The sequence below is a fragment of the Talpa occidentalis genome, unplaced genomic scaffold (genome assembly GCF_014898055.3).
Source record: "Talpa occidentalis isolate TD23 unplaced genomic scaffold, MPIMG_talOcc4v2.1 talOcc4.6, whole genome shotgun sequence".
In the NCBI taxonomy this organism is placed as follows: Eukaryota; Metazoa; Chordata; class Mammalia; order Eulipotyphla; family Talpidae; genus Talpa; species Talpa occidentalis.
This window is the reverse complement of record NW_023604972.1, coordinates 54,916,432-54,926,189: the sequence shown is the minus strand read 5'-3', so window position 1 is coordinate 54,926,189 and position 9,758 is coordinate 54,916,432. Positions and strand designations below refer to the sequence as shown.

At 39.9% G+C, this 9,758-nt stretch overlaps 1 protein-coding gene and 1 pseudogene across 1 annotated transcript in view; one reads left to right on the top strand and one right to left on the bottom strand.

The window, feature by feature from the left end:
• Window positions 1–1,591: 1,591 nt before the first annotated feature.
• The window catches only part of ABCG2 (ATP binding cassette subfamily G member 2 (Junior blood group)), a 160,440-nt gene continuing 152,273 nt past the window's right edge, over window positions 1,592–9,758 (top strand). The window contains exon 1 of the mRNA XM_054688217.1: window positions 1,592–1,742. The gene's annotated coding sequence lies outside the window, so the exon portion shown is untranslated. The remainder of the gene's footprint in view (window positions 1,743–9,758) is intronic.
• On the bottom strand, window positions 3,575–5,208 carry LOC119260356 (hsc70-interacting protein-like; annotated as a pseudogene).

Below are 9,758 nucleotides of genomic sequence, written 5' to 3'. Positions count from 1 at the left end.
TTTATTTATGCATATAAGAACTGGGGTACAGGTCAGAGGTGTGAGGAGTCACCAGAGACAGAATGGGGAACAGAACAGGCAGACTGACTGAAATACACAGCTAAGGGGAGCAGAAGGCAAGAGAGGAGAGGTCTGTTGCACCATGTGGGTAGCTCCCTGGTGGGCCAGGTTTAGAACCATGCTGCAGAGGCTGTGGATAGCTTCACAGTGTGCTTAACCTCTTGCGCCACTAGGGAGGCCCCTTAAACATGATTCTTTTAGTTTTAATCTTTCTTGACCTCTCTTATCATTCAATGCTTCTGGCTACTTCCCTCTTGTTGAAACTGTCTCCTCTCTGCTTTTCCATCTTTTCTGGTTTCTCTTGTAAACATCCAGTTGTTGCTTCTTAGTCTCCTACCCTTTGATTGCTGGTGTTGTCTGTGAAACCTGGTGTGACAGGGTGGTCTCCAGGAAAAGGGGAGGTTCCAGGTTCCCTGCCTTACCTAAAGGAGGGTGGAGCTGAGCAGGGAGGAAAAAGAAGCTGGAGAGGAGACTGAAGAAGGAAGGAAGCAGGAAGAAGAGCAAGAAGGAGACCTGGAGGAGGCACATGGAGCAGAGAGACATGTGAGGAAGCTGCACTTGCTTCTTGATCCCGGACTGGTTGAAACAGATGTGGGTGAGAGACCCGTGGGGAGGTTACCAAGGGCAGCTTTTATCTTGATTTTGATTTTGCTCTGATCCTCCCAGATTTCTTTGACTATTTTTCTGACCCTTTTCTATGTTCTCTTACTGGAAGGTGCTTTAGACTTGTGGCAGGCTTTCAGGCCTTGCTTTGGGCCAATCCTGTTTGGCTGGACATTTATTTACCCACGAGGGATGGGTAACCTTGGGTGCTTGATTTAGAAATTACGTTCTTTGTCTTTTCTGTATTGCACACTAATTGTATTAGAGTTCCTTTCCATTAAAGGTCTATATGTATTGTTTTGATGTGGCAGACAACAGAACCTATTTAGAGCAGGCAGATTTGGGGGTTCTGGGTGTGCCTCTCCCTGCCCTGTAACACTAGCACTGTTCTTATTTTTGTTTCTTTCACTTCCTTTCCAAATCTGGGTTATCTTCCTGCTCGTACTTTTTTTTTTTTTTTTTTTTTTTTTTTTTTTTTTTTGCTAGAAGGGACCCAGAGCTAGCAAAAGAGAGGAAGTTTACGCAGAGCAAAATATATTTGCTAGAATTGGTTTTGTTCCTTTTTCAAGTTTTTAGCTTCAGAAATGCAGTTATCAGAATTTTGTTGCACAAACAGAAGATAGAAAAATATCTCTGAAGCTCGAAATTTCCTACTTTCCCTATCTTGTTGCCAGAACTCCAGAAAAAGATTACAGGCTAACTGAAGGCATAAGATCATCAGTTTGAATCCCAGTGGTCAAGAAACAAATGTGGGTAATAACTAGCTAATGGTGATAAAAAAGGAAGTCAAGGAGAAGTGAGAACAGTTTATTTTACTGGACATTTTCTCAAGGGTGGTTTATTTGTAAGGCTCATGCTTTTTGGTAGTTGCAGGACCTAGCCTGAGGCTGCTAAGTTTCATTTTCAATTCTTATTCTAGCCCCTGAAAGTTGGCAGGAAGGGAAGCTCCTGGATTTTAAGGACATGAAACATGGTGGGAGACCATAGGAAAACCTGCAGTGCACACTTGTCCGTATTACCATTGCCTCTGAAATAAGCTTTGGGATACTTACCTTCTAACAACATACATCATATTTGAGGTGAGTTGTTTTTGTTTTTTCAAATGTTCACACTAAGTGGAGAGTCTTGATTCGTTTTGGTGTATGCTTTAACAAATGTGTCACTTAAATTACTACTTCTCATATTTTATTATTTTGAATTGTCAGTCGTTTACAGATCTGTATAACTTTGGGGGTACACTTTCACACCTCCGTATGTGCACATTCTTCACTCACCCTCTACCAAAACTCCCACGCCAATGTCCTATTCCTTTGCTTCCCTTATCCTCTCCTCCCTCCCACTCTTTCCTCTGGTAACCAGGATATTTTTCACAGTCTAAGAATTATTATTATTTTTAAAGATTTATTTATTTATGCATACAAGAACCGGGGTACAGGCCAGAGGTGTAGGGGGTGAGAGGATTCACCAGAGACAGAGTGGGGAGCAGAACAGGCAGACTGACTGAAATCCACTGCTGAGGGAAGCAGTGGCAGGTGAGACAGGAGAGGTCTGCTGCGCCATGTGGGCAGCTCCCTGGCCCGTTAGCCAAGCATGGAACTTGTGCTGCAGAGGCTGCGGATAGCTTCACAGTGCTGTGCTTAACCCCTTGCACCACCAGGGAGCCCCCCTAAGAATTATTTTTGTTGTGCTTTGCCAGAATATATTCTCTGCAAATTTGTATTCCATAAATAAGTAAAACCATTCAGTATCTGTCTTTCTCTTTCTGACTTATTTCACTTACTATAATCAGCTTTAGATCCGTCTTTTGTCCCAAAAGGCACTATTTCATCTTTTTTAATAGCTGAGTAGTAGTCCATTGAGTGTATAGTCCATAATTTCTTTAAGAGACAGGAGAGGTCTGCTGTACCATGTGTGGGTTCTCTCTCTGGGGATCGAATTCAGGCCATGGAGGTGATAGCATTGAGATTTAACCCCTAGGCCACCGGGGAGGCCCCTCCATTCTTTTAGATATAAGCCATTCTCACAGGAGTGAGGTGATAACTCATTGTGGTTGTCATTTTCACTTCCCTTATATAGTTGATGTTGAGCATTTTTCGTGTGCCTGTGGACCAGCTGAATGTCTTCTTTGTAAATATGTTTATTTAGATCTGAATCTTTTGCCCATTTTTTTATTGTTTTTTTTTTATTGCTGAATTTTATGAGCACTTTACATATTATGGAAATCAATCCCTTGTCAGATGTGTGATGGGCAAATATCTCCTCCCAGTCTGTGGGTTGCCTGTTTGTTTATTTGATGGCATTTAATTTTTTTTCCTTCTAATTCATTGTTTGAATATAGAAATGCATCTGATTCTTGTGTATTGATATTTATCCTGCCCCTTTATTGTATTCACTTATTATTTCTAGCAGTGTTTTAGTGGTCTTCTATACTTTCTTTTTTCATCTATTCTTTATTTTAAAAAATGAATGAAAAGTAAAAAAAGAAAGAAAAATCAATCTTTATTTCACTCAAATAGAACAATGAATCTTCTCTACTGAATTACGTTCCTTGACCAAGTAATTCAAAGAAAGAATCCCAAAATGATTAGTTAAAAAAAAATGTAGGCATGAACACATCCTTTTAATTGGTTTTAAATATGTTTGAAGTTTAAAAAGTATTTAAAGTTTGTAATTCCTAGTAGGAAAACATTATCTGAATGAATACCCTAATGGCAAACCACTGTAAAATGTTTCAGCTGCATTTGGGGATGAGGGGTAGGAATTACCGTCCAAGCATCCTAGCTTTCTTTATGAGGTCAGAGGTATAATGGTTTGTATTTTTGCAACATCCATGAGGTGATCTAGTTGCTTTTCCCTTCAGCAACAGTTTTGTCAGAAGGCATTAGGCTTGACCTCCATATTTGGGTGATAGCTAACAGATGAAATTCATAACCTTTGTGTTACTCTGATATTTTGACATATTTTCTGGATTCAAGGCCACATCCTGGAAGGCCACCCTAGCTTCTGGACCTGCAGGACGGCAATAACCTCTGGATCACTAAAAATTTCGTTGTGTCCGGGGCATTCCTGCCATTCCAGGCATTTCTTCAGGAAAATTACCAGGCGTGGGCCTCCCAGGCAGCGCAAGGGGTTAAGTCAGCATTATCAATCTATCACCAGCCACTGCAACATGAGTTCTATGCCCCACCAGGGAGGTGACCCACATGGAGCAGCAGACCTCTCCTGTCTCACCCGCTGCTCCCCCAGCAGTGTATTTTAGTAGATCCCCTTGTTCTGCTCCTACCTCTGTCTCTGGAAAATCCTCCCACCCCCCGTACCTCTAGCCTACACCCCAGTTTTTGTATGCATAAATACATAAAAATAAATCTTTAGAAAAAGAAAAAAGAAAATTACCAGGCATCCCCCAGGAAAGCCACATGGAAAGAAGCCATTCTGAGTTCCCATCTTCTGGCTTTTTCCTCCCTCTGGACTCTCATATTCTTCCTGAGCCTTCTAAACCCTTTATATTCTTTTTTCTATGATATCTCCCTCTTCATGCTTATGCTCATACTCAATGTTCTGCAGTTTTTCTGGGCAATGGGTTGAACTTCTTTCAGCATTACACCAGTATCATCATCATAATCCAGTTTACATGCAAGTCAAGATTCATGGACTCCATGTTCCCAATGGCCCAGAAGTCTGTGTACTTCCCCTTGCCACTTGTAAGGGTGAGCTGAATCAAGATTTATTTCAGTAGTTCTGATGCAATCTCTTATACAGCATTTGGTTTCTGTGATTTGATGAAGATGCTGGCTCACTTAGCATACAGAGTGGCCAAGCAAGGATCCAGCTTGATAACGTTTATGAACAAGTCAATGCTCTCTGTAGTTCATCGTCATTAAGGGCATCAATGGTACTCATTTTTTCTCATTTGCCTGATCCATCATGTTCGTTATCTATATTTTCTTCTCCCATTTCTTCTTAGTCTTGTTCTTTTTTTTAAGGATTTATATTTTATTTATTTATGCATACAAGAACTGGGGTGTAAGCCAGAGGTGCAGGGGTGTGAGAGGATTCACCAGAGACAGTGTGGAGCAGAGCAGGAGGATCTACTGGAATCACTGCTGAGTGGAGAAATGGGTGAGACAGGAGAGGTCTGCTGTGCCATGTGGGTAGCTCCCTGGTTGGAGATCGAACTCATGCCCCAGTGGTTCGCTATAGCTTGAAAGAGCTGAGACTTTACCCCTGCGCCGCCAGGAAGGCCCTTTTTCTCCCATTTCTTGAGGGGCAAAAGTATCTGGTTCAATCACACCTTCATTATCAGTTTCTAGATCACTTCCTCATTTGATTATTCCTCTGTCTTATGTTTTCCCCAACTTGTTACTATCTGTTTTTCTTCCCTGACATTTTCTTTTGATTTAGCTTTATGAGCTGCAGTTGGTATTTACCTGCCATGTTCTCCATCTACTCCCTCAGGAAGTACATTTCCTTGGTGTGAAGGAGGCTTGGGTACCGCTCACACATTTATACAAACGCCCGAAGTTTGCTCACGTTGCTGGGGTCCATGTTCTGAAAGCAACAGGTCTGCAGCTAAGAGACTGGTCAGATTCCAGGTCTAGGCACTAATGCTGTGTGACTGCAAATTCAGGTCTTTTATATTTTCATGTCATCTGCAAATAATGATTTCATTTCTTCTTTTCCAATTGAATTATTTATATCTTTTTCCTGCTTAATTGTTCCAGCTAGGATTTCTAATACTATGTTGAACAGTAGTGGTAAATCTGAACATCCCTATCTTGTTCATGATATTCGAGGAAATGCTTTTACTTTTTCACCACCAAGTATAATGTGGCCTCTGGGTTCATCATATATGGCCTTTATTAAGTTCAGGTAAGTTCTTTTTATTCTCATTTTATTCAGAGTTTTTATCATAAATCAGTGTTGAATGTATTTTCAGTGTCTATTTGAAATTTCATATGATTTTTATCTTCCTTTTTGTTGGTCTGGTAAATAACGTTGATTTGCATAGGTTGAACTAACTTTGCATCGCTGGAATGAAACCTCCTTGTCCATGATGGATGACTATCTTAAATTGCTGGATTCATTCTGCTAAGATAGTGCTGAGTATTTTTGCTTCGATGTTCATTAGAAATGTTGATCTATGGTTTTTTTTTTTTGTACTCTCCGTGCTTGGTTTTGAGATCAGGTTAGTGTTGGCGTCATAAAATATATTAGGGAGTTTTCCAGTCACTTCGATTTTTTGGAAGCGTTTGAGTAGGATAGGTATTAGGTCTTCTTTGAAGATTTGGTAGAATTCACTAGAGAATCCATCTGGTCCTGGGTTTTTGTTTTTAGATAGACTTTTAATAACCTTTTAAATTTCTGAACTTGTGATTGGTTTGTTTAAGCTGTCTGTTTCATCCTGGTTCAGTCACTGAAGGTTGTATGAGCTAAAAATTTGTCCATTTTGGGCCTCCCCGGTGGCGCAGCGGTTGAGCGCTGGATTGCGAAGCTGCCCGCAGCCTCTGCAGCACCGGTTCGATCCCCGGCTGCTCCCCGGTCACCACCCGAGGAGGGTCCCACATGGCGCGCGGACCTCTCCTGCTGCCCGCTGCTCCCCTCAGCAGTGTACTTCGGTCCTTCTGCCTGCTCTGCTCCCTGCTCTGGCTCTGGTGAATTCTCTCACCCTCCCGCGCTTCTGACTGTACTCAGTGCTTGTATAAATAAATAAATAAATCCCTAACAAACAAACAAACAAATAAATAAATCTTAAAAAAAAAATTGTCCATTTCTTTCAGATTGTCAAGTTTGTTTGCATAGAGGTGATCATAGTAGGTTCTTATGATCTTTTGTATCTCTGCAACATCTGCTGTAATTTTACCTCTTTCATTATCTGGTTCTCTTTATTTTCCATTTTTTTCTTAAAGTCTAGCTAAGGGTTTGCCAATTTTGTTTGCTCTTTCAAAGAACAAGCTCTTGGTTTTATCTTTTTTAAAAAAAATATTTATTTATTTATGCATACAGGAACTGGGGTACAGGCCAGAAGTGCGGGGGGTGAGAGGATTCACCAGAAACAGAGTGGGGAGCAGAAGAGGAGGACTGACTGAAATACACTGCTGAGGGAAGCAGCGGGTGAGTCAGGAGAGGTCTGCTGTGCCATGTGGGTTTCTCCCTGGCCGGGGATTGAACTCGTACTGCAGTGGCTAGGGTTAGCTTCATAGGTTGTGTCTCTACCCCTTGAGCAACCAGGGAGGCCCTGGTTTTATCTTTTTGTTTTCTTTTTAATTTATTTCATTTGTTCTAAATTTTATTATTTGTTCATCGTATTCATAATGGTTTTACATTTTCTTTTTTTCTAGTTCCATTAGTTGTAAAGCTAAATTATTTATCTGAGATTTTTCTTATTTCTAATGTGAACCATATTGTTGTATATTTGCCTTCTAATACAGTTTTTGAGCATCCCATAGGATCTGGTAACTTGTCTCTTCATTCTTGTTAATCTTCACATAGTTTATAATTTCTTCTTTGATTTTTTTCATTAACCCAGAAATTATTCAAAAGCATATTTTTTAGTCTCCTCATGATTTGGTTTATTCTAGGATTCATTCTGTGCTTAATTTCTAGCTTTATACCATTGTAGTCAGAGAAGATGCTTGATAAAATTTTTGTTTTCATGTAATTTTTGAGATATTATTTGTGTCCTAATATATAGCCTGCTCTTGAAGAAGTTCCATGTGCATTTGAGAAGAATATATATTTAGTTCTTTTAAGATGGAAGGCTCCGTCAATATCTATAAGCCCATCTACTCCAATACTTCATTTAAGGCCTTTCTCTCTTAACTTCTTGTCTGGATTATCTGTCCCTTTGTGTAAGTGGTGTGTTGAAGTCTCCCACTATGAATGTGTTTTTGTCAGTGTGTTGCGTTAGGTGTGTTAATCGTTGTTGGTTTTTAAAAAAAGATTTATTTTACTTATTTATGCATACAAGAGCTGGGGTGTAGGCCAGAAGTTGGAGTGGGGGCAGGGGTGGTGGTAGTGAGAGGATTCACCAGAGACAGAGTGGGAAGCAGAACAGATGGATTGACCGAAATACACTGCTGAGGGGAGCAGCAGGTCATGCAGGAGAGGTGAGCTGCGCCATGTGGGTAGCTCCCTGGCAGGGGTCAAACTCATGCTGCAGCAGCTGCCAATAGCTTCATAGTCCTGAGACTTAACCACTTGTGCCACCAGGGAGGCCCTGTTAATAGTTTTATGTCACGAGGTGCCCCTGTGTTGGAGGGATAATTTTTTTTTTTAAAGATTTATTTATTTATTTTATACAAGAACTGAGGTACAGGTCAGAAGCGCGGGAGGGTGAGATAATTCACCAGAGCCATAACAGGGTGCAGAACAGGCAGATGGAGCAAAGACACTGCTGAGGGGAGCAGCGGGCGAGGCAGGAGAGGTCTGCTGCGCCATGTGGTGTTCTCCCAGGCTGGCGGGGAATTGAATCAGCATTGCAGAGTATGAGGACAGCTTCACAGTGCGGCCATCGACCGCTGTGCGCCGGGTGGGGTGGGGGGGGGCCCTGGAGGGATAATTATTAATTATACTTAATCTTCTTGATGAATTACTCACTTGATCATTATGTAATACCATCTTTGACCCTCATTACCTTTTTGGCAGAAAGTGTAATTTATCCCATGTGAGAGCAGTAGTTCTTGCTTTTCTCTGTGTTATTGAAGTATTTTGTTCCAGTCTTTCACTTTAAGTTTGTGTTTTTCTTTAGTTTTTAAATGCATTTCTTGTAGGCAAAGCATAGATGACTGTTACTTTTTGACATAATTTGTCTATATGTGTCTTCTGATTGGTGATCCAGACCATTCACATTTGGAGTGATCCTGTCATTCTGTCTTTTGGTTTTTATTGTTTTGTCTTTCTGTTGTATCTTTTTCCATTTGTTTCTCTCTGCTTTTTTCACTTGCATGTCTTTTCCTGGTGGTTTTCTCAGTTTCTTCATTTGTGCTTCTATGTGTCTTTATTCTAAACATTTGCTGTGTAGTTACCACGAGAGTTTTATTGACCTTCTGTGTCTATAGAGTCCTTTGTGAGCTGGTCTTACTCATCTTCATGTAACTATACAGGATCTAACCTTTCCTTCTTCCCCGTTAGTGTTTTGTTGTTGTCTCTTATTATTCTTTTATACACTTCTGATTCTGTGTTCTTATTGTAACTTTGCTCAAGATTTTGTGTTTTGTTTTTTCTTTTCTTATGGAAGAACTCCTTTCAACATTTCTTGTAGGTCAGGTCTGGAGGTGATATATTTCATAAGCTTTTGCTTGGGAAAACCTATATTTTCACCATCATCTTTGAATAATTTTACAGGAGTAATCTTGGCTGGCAGGTTTTGTCCTTTAGGATTGTGTGTACTTAATTCCACCTTTTTTTAGCCTGGAGTAGTAACTTCTGAGAATCTGATGAGAGTCTGATTGGGATACCTTTTTATGTTTTGTTTTTTTTCTCTATCAGCCTTTGTTATTTTTCTTCATCTTTGACTTTTTGATCATTTAACAATGAAGTGTCTTAGTGAAGGTCATTCTGCATTTAGAAATTTGGGTGTTCTTTCTGTTTCTAGACATCCATGTTAATTTCTTTCCTCAGATTTGATAAGTTTTTTAGCCATTATTTCTTTGGACAGGGTCTCTGTTCCCTCTCTTTCTCTTCATCTTCTGGAATTCCCATTATCCTAAGTTCCCTCTTCTAATTCTAATTGAATCTGATATTTCTTATAGTTTTTTTTCCCCCCACTTTTCCTAAATCTTTTCTTTCTCTTATTCCATTTGGGTGATTTGTACATTTGTGCTTTCTACTTCTGAAATTCTTTCTTCTACCATCTTAATTCTCTATAAAATGCTTTCCATATTTATCTTCATTTTGCTAAGCATCTCTTTTGTGTTCTTTTAATATCATCACTACCTTTCCTCATTTGCCTTGGTGAAGAACTTTCTTTTTTTGGTTCCTGGATCCTCTTTTTAAGATCCTGAAACTTTAACTGTCCTTTCACTATCTCACTTAGCATTTTTTAAATTACGATTCTAAAATCTTTAAGTTTTTTATTTCTATCTCCTTTATCTATG